Raw genomic sequence first — 14,380 nt, 5'->3', positions numbered from 1 at the left:
CCTTCTCTTCCCCGAGTGGTTGAAGGGACCAAAATCTACTACAGGGAGGCCAAACTTAAGTTTCCACAAATGCAGACTCTCTGCAGTCGCCCTTCACTTCCCTGAGTAGTCAGCCTCATACATATGAGGACAGATCCCCCTTTTGCACTAGGAGATCTGATTATTAACACCCGTCAGACAGAGTCCAAACCTCAGCAAGGTCCTGCACGTGGGTCGTGGCAATCCCAGGCACAAATCCAGGCTGGGCGGAGAATGGATTGAGAGCAGCGCTGAGGAGAGGGACTTGGGAGTGCTGGTGGTCGAGAAGCTCCACATGAGCAGGCAATGAGCCCTTGCGGCCCAGAAGGCCAACCACATCCTGGGCTGCATCAAGAGTAGCGTGGCCAGCAGGTCGAGGGAGGGGATTCTCCCCCTCTACTCTGCCCTGGTGAGACCCTACCTGGAGTACTGTGTCCACTTCTGGAGCCCCCAACACAAGAAGGACATGGACCAGTTGGAGAAGGTCCAGAGGAGGGCAACAAAGATGATAAAAGGGCTGGAGCACCTCTCCTATGAGGACAGGCTGAGAGAGTTGGGGCTGTTCAGCCTGGAGAAGAGGAGGCTCTGGGGAGACCTTATAGCGGCCTTCCAGTACCTCAAGGGGGCCTACAGGAAAGATGGGGAGAGGCTGTTCAGCAGGGCCTAGGAGTAGGACTAGGAGTAATGGGTTCAAAATAGATGGAGGTAGATTCAGATTGGATATTAGGAAAAAATTTTTTACACTGAGGGTGGTGGAACAGTGGCCCAGGTTCCCCAGAGAGAGGGTGGATGCCCCATCCCTGGAAACGTTCAAGGCCAGGTTGGATGAGACTCTGAGCAACTTGATGTGCTTGGAGCTGTCCCTGCTCCTTGCAGGGGGGTTGGACTTTGAAGGTCCCTTCCAACCCTAACCATTCTATGATTCTATGATATCCTGCAGCTCTGCTCCCACGCTTGTCCCACTGGTGATTTAACTCCTTGTGGCAACATTTGACTAGAATCCCCTCTATCAGAGGGTAAAATAAATCAGAAGGGCTCTTTACACAGATATGTTTGTTCAGATTAAGGTATAGTGTGCATTTAACATGGAATAGCTTTTCTTAATTAATTCCCTATTGCCGGCTCTCTTGCCAGCTAACCTACCCCGCACGCACCAGAGCCCCGCTCCGGGGAAAGCAGGGCATCACACGGATACCATCAAGCCAAGCCTTCAATTTAATGCTGCGCAACACAGGGTTAAATACCCGTACACCCGCTACGCACGCGAACGCACCCGCCCCCTGCGCCCATGAATCTATCCGTGCCCGCCGCGCACCTGCCCCTGCACCCATGGACTTATCCGTGCCCACCACGTACGTGGACGCACCTGCCCCCTGCACCCATGGACCTATCCGCGCCTAGCGCACGAATCACTGCAGACTGCCCCTCCTGCATACATGCAGCCGTGCTAACGTTACCCCACACCTATCTGAGTGTATTTTTTTCAGTCAAATTTCTGTAGCTCAAATTAGATTAATCGACTTTGGATATTCTTCCTAGCTATTACTTTCTTTTATTATTAAGCATTATTAATATTAATTATTAGAAATTAATGATTCCAGAATAACTCTCCACATTTAGTCATATCTTAATGTCTCCAGTGGCATATGATGGCCAGTGTGCTTTGACTTCAGTGCAAGTCCCCATGCTCCAAGTTTTAAGAGTTTGACAGCAGCACTGGGTTGTGTCTCCTGAGCAGAGGTAATAATTTCAGTTTTAAAATAATTTTTAAAATCTTCTGTCTTAATCTTCTGTTAGTTTAAAAATCTTCTACAGTGAAAGTAATCCTCTTTATAACAAGCCCATATCCAGAAGCCACAGCAATGCAGGGGAAATGTGGTGCAAAGAATTAGAGAGCCTGAAAAGACACAAACTAAGGACAGAAAATCACATCCTGTCTCCCACATACCCATCCAGGGCTTCATCCAAAACCCAGAAATGTCAATGTAAGTCCTGTGGACTCTGAGTGCAAACCCAGAGAACTGCACTGTGCCATTGACGTGTGGAAAACGGACTCCACAATCTGTAAGATTGTAAAGTAGGTATGTTTATTCAGCGCTGGGCAGCATGGGGGATCGCTCCTCCAAACGTGCGCAACGTGTTAAGCAACAGGCACAGTATTTATGCATCGTAGACATGCATATTCATAGAATTCCCGCGGACTTGGTTATATATTAATTAGGTTTCCAAGAAATCATTATCATAAGTTTCCTCCCAGGACAGGTTATTCCCCAGTCTCTGCGTCCATCTGTGTCTGTGCTCAGGAGTCACAGTCTCTCTGGTGGTCGTTCTCTCCTCCTTATCACCATGTCCAGCTGCCTGGGTTCAGACCTTTGTCCTGCTTTGTTCTTGCTGCCAGGGTGTTTTCTTGATGACTTATCTTTGCTGGTTCCCAGTTTCCTTGGTTATTTCACCTTATCAGTTGGTTCTAAACTTCCTAAGTCCCTTTATCTTGGTTTCAGCCACTGTGTCTGTACCCCCTCAGGATGTTCCCATCTAACTTATCTTAGCTCCTGCTAGAGCATCCTGAAAGTATCTCGTTAGGTTAAGTTTATGACTGCTGTTCTTTCTCTCAAGGTTAGTAAATCATTGAGCACTATTTATCAGCTTGATTCCTTGGTATTAATCCCTTCTTTCACCACCTCAAGGATCCTGCCACATCTCTATCTGTGCAACTCTGCACACATAGGCAGAAAAAACAATGTACATGACTGTGTACTTGAATATAGATTTACAGAGACAGTGTGCATAAATCTAGATAATTTATACAGTGACACAAATACAAAGAACACTGCCAGCCCTCTCCCTTCACAAACTCATATACACAAATGCACCTCAAGTATGAATAATACAATGACAAAGTGAGCTGCATTTGTATGGACATCATTGATATCAGCAGTTAGGAGTAATAGTTGTCTAATTGTAGTCTTTCATTGTGTGCTATGTCAAAGCTGGGCGAGTAATTGCAATCATCAAAACCCTTTCAGAGTGTGTGCAAAGCCCTGACCCCCATCACCTGCCATCAAGACTATCTGATCCACCACACATATGCACTTACTGGGCAGATGAATTAGCTAGATGGCCTGTTCTTTTTTATTATTATTATTTTTTGCTTTTCTTTTGTGTTTTCCTTCCCTCAAGGTTGTGTCTGGATTGTGAAGAATTGTTAGGCTTATTATTATTATTTTTTTTTTTTTTTTTTACTTGTGTGATCGCTTTTTGGGTGAGATAATTTAGACGACAGACATCAACAATTATACAAAATAATATGGTAACCAGCAAATGAAAAAAAAAAATTATTTGCATGGGCTGCTGAGTGTTACAATTTGAATGTCTTTCTGTTAAAATCCTTGTAATAGACAGAGAGAAAGCAGGGAGGAGAGGAGAGAGAAAGAGGGAGGGTGAAATCAGTACTTTTTCAAATATTACTCATAAGATGGAAGAGAAGATATTTTCAGAATGCAAGTGAGACTGTTTTCCATTAACATAATCCCATTTCTAGTATTATTTTATTAATATAAACATCTTGGCTCTAGGAATTGCTCCTAGATCATATATACCTAGTGTATTTTGCATTGAGTTTAGGGGCAAATCAAGGAGAGCACCAAAAAAAAAAAAATAAAGAACCTATTTGTTATATTAATTCTGAATTGCCAACTGTACAGTACCTGAGTGGAGCAGCAGATTTGATTATCAAATACAATTAAGGCCTGTTTTTGTCAATGTGGAGTACCATGTAAGTGTATATTGTAAATATCTGTCTAGAAGACAGCAACAGCACAATCACATGGGCCACGTACTCTGTCCTGCTGCTGGAGAGGACTTGCAGTGATTTTCTCTGGTTCAGCCTCCCACAGTAAAGCAACTCAGTGCTGTAACAACAACTATTACAGAGACCACATTTGTTCAAGGAGCACACAGGTTCATGGGTAGATATCTGCTTTAAACCTTAAGAGGGTCTCAGCTCTGCATTTTCTTGTGTCTGTCTTTGTGTGATCATATCTATTTATTAGTAGTATATAGTACTTTCAGAGACTCAGTAGGGTATGTCCTTTTTGCTGGAAGCATCTTTTATTGCTTAAGGACATACGTGGCTTCCATGGCTGGCAAACATGAGATTGGATGGGACGTGCGTGTGCACTCAAACTTCTACAATAAGACAATTCAGAGGTCTGTAATTAAACTCTTCCAGGAAGTAGTAGAAGCCCTATTTTGTGCACAAAATTCAAGTAAATGGGAATTTCATAGAATAATAGAATAATTTAGGTTGGAAAAGACTTTTAAGATCATCAAGTCCAACCGTATTTATACAATTTATTCAAGGTTCAAGGCAGAAAGTCCTCATTGTGAATTTTCTTAGATTCTGGATGACAGCCCCAAGGAGAGAAGATGTAACTTACTCTTTTGACTACTTAAAATGATGATAGGCAAAAGGTTTTTCAACATTCAGTGGGGAGATGTCCCATGTCATCAGAGGGCTACACAACCTAAGAAGTCTTTTTAATTTCTGGTTACTCTAAGTCATCTTCATAGTGTTGTCTGACACTACTGTCCTCGCTCTGCTCACTTTTAACTTGCTTCTATCTCTGGACGAAACAAATTCAGATGTGCCAAAATACACATATTTTATAAGACCTCAAAGCAATTAGAAAAGGTGATGGTATTGAAGAGAAGATGCTGCAAAATACATGATTGGAAATGTTATAGACTGGGGTTTTCCTCAGGGAAACATATTCCTACTGCAGAGGTCACTGCTGGTCAGAGAGCAGAACACAGATCTGGAAATAAGAATAGCAGAATTCTGGTCTTATTCTTGCTGTATTGTTTCGGGCAAGTCATTTGGAGGGGGAGCGTATTCTTCTCCGATAACTTCTGTCTTATGAAGATTAGATGGTTATTCTTAGCTTTTCATCTGAGATGCTTCAACAATCACTAAAGAAGCAAAGGGGTACTCTCACAGGGTCATTCATTTGCTCCTAAGATAGGTGAGGATGAAAAACTTTATGGAAGTTCACCTGTATCTCTCCACATTTCGAGAGAACATAAACTGCAGACCAAAAGAACTCCTACTGCTCCAGCCAGCAAGTCAGCTTTGTTGGGGGCCCAGCTGAAGTGTCTCTATACCAATGCACGCAGCATGGGGAACAAACAGGATGGGTCAGGAATAGAGAGAGGGCAGGGACAGGGGACGTTACGGTGGGGGTCTGTTACAGGCCACCTGGCCAGGAGGACAGAGGGAATGAGGCCCTCTATAGGCAGATAGGAGCAGCCTCGCAGTCACAAGCCCTGGTCCTCATGGGGGACTTGAACCACCCTGACATCTGTTGGAGATGTTACCGAAATCTGGAACGAAACTCCTTAACAGCAATGAGAAGTTAAGAAGCAGGCACTTCTTTATTGCAGCGCTGGGCGCACGGGGGATCGCTCCACCTAGCGTGCACACCCATTTGATCAACAGCACGGGTTAAATACACATTAATTATACATATTCATTAAATTCCAAGAAATAATATGCATAAACATAAATTTTCTGAGAAACCATTACATCATTTCCCCACCCACTCGCGCATGCTCAGTCTTTTGAGTTGAGGGTCTTTTGGTGGTCGTCAAAACGCCCCCTCCTCGAATTCGCTGATCAAACTCCTCCTTGAAATCTCCATAGATGGTCTTGAGAACAGGTCGTGATGCTCCTTGATTTTCCTGGCTCCAAAGTGATGGCTCAGGGCCTATTTCTGCAGGTGGTGTTTGGGGTGTTTAGGACTTACCATTGTATTAAAGATATGCTAGGCTAGCTTCTAACAAATGCGTATTATAATATCTCTAGGGTCCCACTCCCTTTAGGAACAAACGAATTTTATGAAGATTTAACCTATGCGGCTACAGTTCTATGATTTATAAAATTATCTCATTAATCTCCCTTATCTCTATTGATTAAGATCCTCGATACCCAGATCGAGATGGAAAGGGTAGGGGATTTCTAGCAGCAAATTGGTGTCAGTGGCAGTTTCCTTATTTTAAGGTTATAATTTGTAATTACTGTTGATTCTTAACACTTCTATATTCTATGATTCATTTTAACTCCTAATATCTGCAACAGAGAGACAACAGAGCAGGGCACAGGCAGTCCAGGAGGTTCCTGGAATGCGTGGATGACAACTTCCTCCTGCAGGCGATAGAGGAGCCGACAAGGAGGGGTGCCATGCTCGACCTTGTGCTCACCAACAGGGAGGGACTGGTGGGGGATGTGAAACTCAAGGGCAGCCTTGGCTGCAGTGACCATGACACGGTGGAGTTCAAGATCCTCGGCGGCAGCGAGGAAGCTATGCAGCAAGCTCTCTGCCCTGGATTTCAGGAAGGCAGACTTGGGCTTCTTCAGGGATCTGCTGGGTAAAGTGCCATGGGATGCAGCCCTGGAGGGAAGAGGGGCCCAGGAAAGTTGGTCCACATTCAAGGAGCAACTCCTCCAAGGTCAGTAGCGATGCATCCCGATGAAGAACAAGTCGGGCAAAAAGGCCAGGAGGCCGGCGTGGATGAGCAAGGAGCTCCTGGACCAACTGAAAGTGAAGAAGGAAGCCTACAGAGGGTGGAAGGGGGGACAGGTAGCCTGGGAGGACTACAGAGAGGCTGTGCGAGTGGCCAGGGATCGGGTGAGGAAGACTAAAGCCCTGGCAGAACTGAATCTGGCCAGGGATGTCAAAAGCAACAAGAAAGGCTTCTATAGGTATGTCGGGGACAAAAGGAGGTCCAAGGAGAATGTAGGCCCCCTCTGGAAGGAAACGGGTGTCCTGGTTACCCAGGACATGAAGAAGACTGAGGTGCTCAATGACTTTTTTGCCTCAGTCTTCACCAATAAGGGCTCTTGTCCCACCACCCAAGCTGTGGAAGGCACAAGCAGGGACTACGAGGATGAAGAACCTCCCACTGTACTGGAAGAGCAGGTTCGGGAACATCTGAGGAACCTGAAGGTGCAGAAGTCCATGGGACCTGATGAGATCCATCCACGGGTCCTGAGGGAACTGGCGGATGAAGTTGCCAAGCCATTGTATTTGAGAAGTCGTGGTGGTCTGGTGAGGTCCCCGATGACTGGAAGAGAGGGAACATAACCCCAATTTTTAAAAAGGGGAACAAGGAAGACCCGGGCAACCCCAGGCCGGTCAGCCTCACCTCTGTGCCTGGCAAGGTCATGGAGTAGATTCTCCTGGAAACCATGCTAAGGCACCTGGAGAGCAAGGAGGTGGTTGGTGACAGCCAACAAGGCTTCACCAAGGGCAGATCGTGCCTGACCAATTTGGTGGCCTTCTATGACGGAGTGACGGCATCGGTGGACAAGGGACGAGCACCTGGACTTGTGCAAGGCATTTGACACTGTCCCACACGACATCCTTCTCTCTAAACTGGAGAGACATGGGTTTGATGGACAGACCACTCGGTGGATAAGGAGTTGGCTGGATGGCCGCACTCAGAGAGTGGTGGTCAACGGCTCGATGTCCATGTGGAGACCGGTCACGAGTGGCGTCCCTCAGGGGTCCGTGCTGGGCCCGGCCCTGTTCAACATCTTTGTCGGCGACATGGACAGTGGGATAGAGTGCACCCTCAGCAAGTTCACCGATGACACCAAGCTGTGTGGTGCCGTCGACACGCTGGAGGGGAGGGATGCCATCCAGAGGGACCTGGACAGGCTGGAGAGGTGGGCCCGTGCCAACCTCAGGAAGTTCAACCAGGCCAAGTACAAGGTCCTGCACGTGGGTCGTGGCAATCCCAGGCACAAATATAGGCTGGGCGGAGAATGGATGGAGAGCAGCCCTGAGGAGAAGGACTTAGGAGTTGTGGTGGTTTAGCCCGGATCACCACACAGTTTCTCACTCACCCTCCCCCTACCCAGTGGGACAGGGGAGAGAAATTGGGAAGCAAGGAAAACTCGTGGGTTGAGATAAAAACAGTTTACTAAAAATACTAAACACTACAAAGCTAACAGGATATACAGATATTAATGTATACAAAATATACAAAATGAACAATGTACGATTTCTCACCACCCGATGTCCCAATGACCGACGCAGCCCGTCCCGAGCAGCGATCACAGGAACGACACCGAGCAGCAAGCAAAGGGGGGAGACCAAGCTAGCAAGGTAGAGGGAACGATGCCAGTAAGCAAGAGAGAAGAAAAGGATGCCAAGGGTGCCTGAAAAGAATGTCCGAAAAGGAATGGATACCAGAAAAGAATGCCCGAAAAGAATGCCCCCTCCCATGGGCAACCCCCACTTATATACTGAGCATGACGTTTATGGCATGGAATACTCTCTTTGGCCAGTTTGGGTCAATTATTCTGTCTGTCTTTCTCCCAGCTTCCTGCATCTGCACATTAGCGAGACTTGGAAAGCAGGACGGTGTCCTTGGTCTCATTCACAACAACTGGTATCATCAGGGTGTTTATCAACATTCTTTACACACGAAATCCAAAACACACTGGCTCCTGAGAAAAAATTAACTCCATCCCTGCTGAAACCAGGGCAGGAGTGCTGGTGGACGAGAAGCTCCACATGAGCTGGCAATGCGCCCTTGCAGCCCAGAAGGCCAACCGCATCCTGGGCTGCATCAAGAGGAGCGTGGCCAGCAGGTCGAGAGAGGGGATTCTGCCCCTCTACTCTGCCCTGGTGAGACCCCACCTGGAGTACTGTGTCCAGTTCTGGAGCCCCCAACATAAGAAGGACATGGACCAGTTGGAGAAGGTCCAGAGGAGGGCCACGAAGATGATCAGAGGGCTGAGAGAGTTGGGGCTGTTCAGCCTGGAGAAGAGGAGGCTCCGGGGAGACCTCATAGTTGTCTTCCAGTACCTCAAGGGGGCCTACAGGAAAGATGGGGAGAGGCTGTTCAGCAGGGCCTGTTGTGATAGGATGAGGGGTAATGGTTTTAAAATAGAGGTAGGTAGATTTAGATTGGATATTAGGAAAAAATTTTTTACAATGCGAGTTGTAGAACACTGGCCCAGGTTGCCCAGAGAGGTGGTGGATGCCCCATCCCTGGAAACGTTCAAGGCCAGGCTGGATGAGGCTCTGAGCAACCTGATCTAGTCGGGGATGTCCCTGCCCCTTGCAGGGGGGTTGGACTGGATGACCTTTGAAGGTCCCTTCCAACCCTAACCATTCTATGATTCTATGATTTTCTTGAGCTGTCCAGCAAGGTTAACCTTTTACTCTAACAGCTGCATCTTTCAAGGGAGTATATCCTCAATGAAAATGAATATCAAATGCGTATAAATTAGTATCAAATTAGCAATGTTTTGTACTACAAGTGAATTGCATGTTGTTCCTTAGAGTAAAAAATGCTCATCACAAAAGGCAGAATCAATCTGTCAATCCCCATTCTTATGTTGACTGCTTGCCCAAATTTGTTATTGAAGGAGCATGCACAGAAATTTCCACAGGATGAAAAAATAAATAAGAAGACTGAATAAATTATCTGGGAAAGTACAGCAAAATGGCAAGATTTATCTTAACCTATATCTACTGCTCTCATCTCAGTACTGTGCACTTTAAATTAGATTGGTATCCTATAAAAGTCTGTCAAGGATTTCATTTGTTCTGCTTGACATGCAGATGTACAATTGGAAAAACTGCATCTTATCTTAGTAATTGTCTACAGTGCTAAGTCTGTACCTAGTTATTGACTTCAAAAGTCCGGTTTCATCTATGCAGTTCCCTGGTCCAACATATGTCCAACCACCTCCAGCTCTATCTGTTCATCGTTTGGTTCACCTTCCTGAATTAAACCACCTTCGTCTTTGCTAATGCTGAGTTTCAGCTTTTTGAAATCAATCAAGACTGGGTTCTGAGGGTAGAGTGAAGAGGATAGTTGCTTGTTTCTGGTAGCATCCTTGTATCCAGTGTGTCTAAAAAAATTCATCGTGAGCTGGTGCTTGAGAATTTGGTGAATATTTTGAGGGCTTTTAAAGCAAGAAGGGTTTTTCTAGAGTTTGAATAGGGCTGTTATCTAGCTCTAATAACATTCCTGTTTACTAACAGAACTGTGGAGTTAAGTGATCATATAGAGAAATTTCTGTCTGATGATCTTTGAGCACATTCTAGTACAAATCCAGATTAACATGCTGACACTCTAATGATTCAGCAAAGTGCTTTTCCAAACTTGCAGCAACCTTTCCTGTTCATAGATGCATGCTGCAAATAGACCTGCTTGTAAAATAGGATATTTTTTCCTGCGCACTCAAAGAATTCCTCTAAAACTAGTTATTTGTTTTTCACTTACAGCTGAAAAGAGCTTTGGCTTTTGAGTTTTCATTTTTTAAAACCAAATAAACCTCTAGCTTTTTTTCTTGGAAGCAGACACTTCTGTGGCATATTCTGTATTAGTCTAAGTTTCTGGTGCTTTCTTTGCAAATATTCTTCACGGAAACTTTTTAAGCAACTGTTGGGAGGAGAAGGTCAGAAAGAAAACCTTGTTTTCTTCCACTTCTCCCCACCCCCCCACCCCGATACCTATTAGTGCCATCCTGAGGACTGGCCTTGTCTTGCACCTGACTTAGCCCAACAAGTGGACGGCTCATTCCCATTCCCTGTTCCTGGCAATGTGCAAAATGACAGTCTTAGGAGGCGGCTACAAATTTGCCATGGTGAAATACTCTGCTGGGGATAGTTCTCCATAGGGTGCTGCAATAATGCCCCATTCCCAACAGCACCGATTCACTCTTCCTAGGGAACACAGGAATATCATATGAGAACAAAAGAACAATTATAGTCAGTCAGACCAAAAGTCATTCTCACACATACCCCATCTCCTAGAGTAGTCAATCATAAAGCGAAGGGAAAATTACAAGAGCAATACTTTCCTAGCTTCCTGCAATTGGCAGCTCAGAGATTTGCTGAGCCAGAGGTACTTTCTTTGTACCGGTAGTTTTCAATGGATTTTTCCTCCATGAGTTGCCCTGTTGTTTTTGAGTTCATGGGGAAGTTTTAGATGCTGGTTTTGCATCATTGGCATTTCTCACTGTTTAAGCAGGATTATTTGTCCCATTTGGAGAAGGCAGAAAGTCAAAGAACCTCGAGATTGGCAACTTGTACAATCATAAAATAATGCACTGAAATCTCTTTTCAGTTTCCAAAATGTTGCCAGCTAAAGGGTAGATGTATAGCATGGCAATTTCAGAGAGAAGAGCCGTGGGTCCTGGCTGCACAGGGTGATAATGCTTACCAGATGTCATTACCCAAGGTGGAATTCCAAATCAGTGGTGGTTTAAACTTTGTAGGAGAGCTGTAAACTTCAGGAGTTCAGCAGCTGTTGTATGAACAACTGTAATAGCCCTGCAGCAGGGGGGAACCTCCAAGGCAAGGTTGGGTAGATGTACAGGTCAACCAGCTTAATCCCCCAGAGTTAAAGCCACCTCCAGTCACAAGTGAGAGCCATGAGACAAAGAGCACGAGGTTTTCAGAAGGTCTTGTGGCACCTTTGCCATGTGCAAGCAATCCAGAAGCACTGTTTTCTAATGAGCAATGCCAGTTATACAGATCTCAGGCTGCGCCCATGCCTCCTGAACAACATGTCAGCTCACAGCAAGGAAATTGCTCTGCTCTTAAGAAGGGGTGGGTAATTGTCATGTTTTGCTGGGAGATGAAGTGGTTTTTCCCTATTTCTCTTCCCTTGTTCAGTTTTCAAGCTGCTTTAGATGGTCGGTATTGACACTAAAATGAAACGATGGTAAGGTAGTTGGAAGGATCCACACAAGCAGATACACTTGTAAACAAAGATGGTAATTAGAATAGGATGCAGATCTGGGGTTGTCTGTTACATCAAGAGCTGTGTTAATGTGTCAGCTTTACTCCTGTGCCTCCTCTTTGAGGCATCCTTATTTCAGGGCTTCCTGGGAAATGCAATATGGCTTTTGTTGTTTGCAATTTTTTTACATTATGGGTTGGTTTTTTTTATTATTCTTTGTTTTTCTTTATGGACTCCCCAGGTGCCCATAACAATGTGCCAATCAACAGGGATATGTGCACTAGCAGAGTTTTCCCTTTACAAGTAAATCTATGCAGATATGGCAACCTACCTCAGGGCATCTTTCAAACCTGGGGAAGAAATGGCAGGGAAGGAATCACATGATGCTTCAGACAGAGCTTGCAGAAATCTCTCACCTGACTTTGGAGGCTTCTCTTGCTCTTTCTCTGACTCTTCTCTCTTACCCTCGCCTCTAAATAAACTTTTAGAAAGATAAGTGAGTAAAAATGGCATGTGCTGTCTTCAGAGAGCCTGTGTAATGCCCAGCAGTCAAGGTCTCTCCCCAGAGGGATGGTGTACGGGAGGAAGGTCAGGGACATGTCCTGCTTTCAGATTTGTCCACACATCTGCTACTGGCCTCAATTGGGAGCTCCCTGCAGGCACAGCTGAGAAGTGGATTTGAAACCAAGTCTATATTAAAATAAAAAAGGAAGCATGGCATCTTTGGAAGAATAGAGGGTCCAGGACTGCACATGTTCAAGGGGGCAGCACGATGCAGAGCCCAAAGAGGGATTTGACTTTGAATGATTCTCATAACCTTCTGTCCTCAGGGCTTATCACCCACACAGATTTCCTCAGCTAAGAATTTGCAAGGAAGGAGGACATATCCTAACCTTCACAGCAAAACTGAGCATCTCCTCAGCTAGACTTAGATGCCCAGGAGGAAACACAGGCAGACAGGTTCTGCCCCACTGACTTCCACAATAAAGGCCAAGTGTCTACATGGGGGCGAGGGCAAGGGGTCATCACAGACCCTTGCAGAAGTGGCCTCGGGGAACATCTGGCATCCAGCCGTCTCTGAGCTGCAGGAGATGTCTTCCTGGAGTGAAGTGGGAACTAGCTGTGGCCTTTGACGTCAGCCCAAATTGCCCGTATGTAATGACCCTTATAAGATCCCATTACCTTCTCAGTGGCTTGGGGGTTGCTTTTTTCCCCTTGTTCTCTGCCACATCAAAAAGGAGAACATTAAAACATTCTTATGGAGGTTGAGCTACCATGTACTGAGGGAAATGAGCGAAGTCTAGTACCATTTGACATGAATATACTGGGAATAGTCTGAAAGAGTATGAACCTTCAGGATTCCCAGGCAGATATTCAGATCCAGCACAGCTCTGCAGGGACACAGCTGGAATCTTACTGGGTGAAAATACCTTTCCAAATCCCAGGGCAGTAGAACATAATATTATAATATACAAATGCAGATAATTTTCACCCCCCAAAAAAAATTTGATACACACTGTTGGAGCACAGATTGCCATAAACAAAAGTAGCCCATGGAGATGGGCTCCATATAAGGAACAGAGCAGAATCGAATGGAGTACTCTGAAGGAATTTAGTCTAGATGAAAACAATAAAGCAATTTCTCTTTAAATGCTTTCAAAAAGCATCACCCACCATATGAAGTACCTTTATTACTTTAAGGAGAAAGGAGATTATCAGGTGCCCCTGCAGAAGCCCCTCGGTTTTGACAGCCCAAGTGCCTCCACCGTACACACAAGCATTGCCACTGACTACCGCCTGTGTTTGCCGTATGTCATCCTTTTTTGTTCACTACCATTTACATGCTGGCAGGTTGATTTTTTATTAAGGTAAGAGTAGGTTGAAGATTTCAGATGTGGGCACTTGAGAGACCCTTCACAGCAAGCTCAGCTTTCTCAGTTTCAGCTCAGGCTGACATTATATCAAACTGTGTTTATCCCCAGTAGGGACAACCATAGATTATTTACAAGAAGAATGTCACACTAAATGAAGATGAAAGATGTGCAGGAAGCGTGATTGCTGTCTGAGCCTTCCTAAGAACTGCTTATTAAGGAAATCGTTCTTTTAAGCAGCAAACAGCCACCAAAATTGTCCATGTTTGATACTGGGGATAGGATCTGACCTGCTGTTGACAACATTCCTCCAGTGGTAATGATGCAGATGCTAATGAGCATATTAATAATAAATAACACTGTGTGCATTTATCATGTCCTCTATTCAAAGGGTGGAAAATGCTTTACCAACAAGAAAGTGTGAGGTCCCAGAGCAGCTCTTTTCCACGTGTGGAGTCTATTGTTACTGTAAGCAAAGGGACTTTTGTAATCCGGGTTAGCAAAGAGAAGTGACAGTGGAACCGCTGGATTCCAGTCATTACGGTGCTGCTGATTCATGGTGTGAACTTGGGGGAGTTATTTCAGTGCTCTGAGTCTCAAGTTCACCATCTGTAAAATCAAGGTAATTATATTTACAGTGCTTACCTCATAGAGCTGCTGTGAAGATTAATGCATATATATTTACAAAGTGCTTTGAGATCGTCAGGTGAAACCTGCTGCATATG

General features: G+C 45.2%; 1 protein-coding gene across 1 annotated transcript in view; it reads left to right on the top strand.

Moving 5' to 3' along the window:
• LOC104482491 (CUGBP Elav-like family member 4) overlaps nt 1-14,380 on the top strand; it is an 829,267-nt gene that overhangs the window by 644,446 nt on the left and 170,441 nt on the right.

Source organism: Chlamydotis macqueenii, chromosome W (genome assembly GCF_036417535.1).
Source record: "Chlamydotis macqueenii isolate bChlMac1 chromosome W, bChlMac1.mat, whole genome shotgun sequence".
Lineage (NCBI taxonomy): Eukaryota > Metazoa > Chordata > Aves > Otidiformes > Otididae > Chlamydotis > Chlamydotis macqueenii.
Note: the sequence above shows the minus strand (reverse complement) of the source record. Positions and strands in the feature narration are given on the sequence as shown.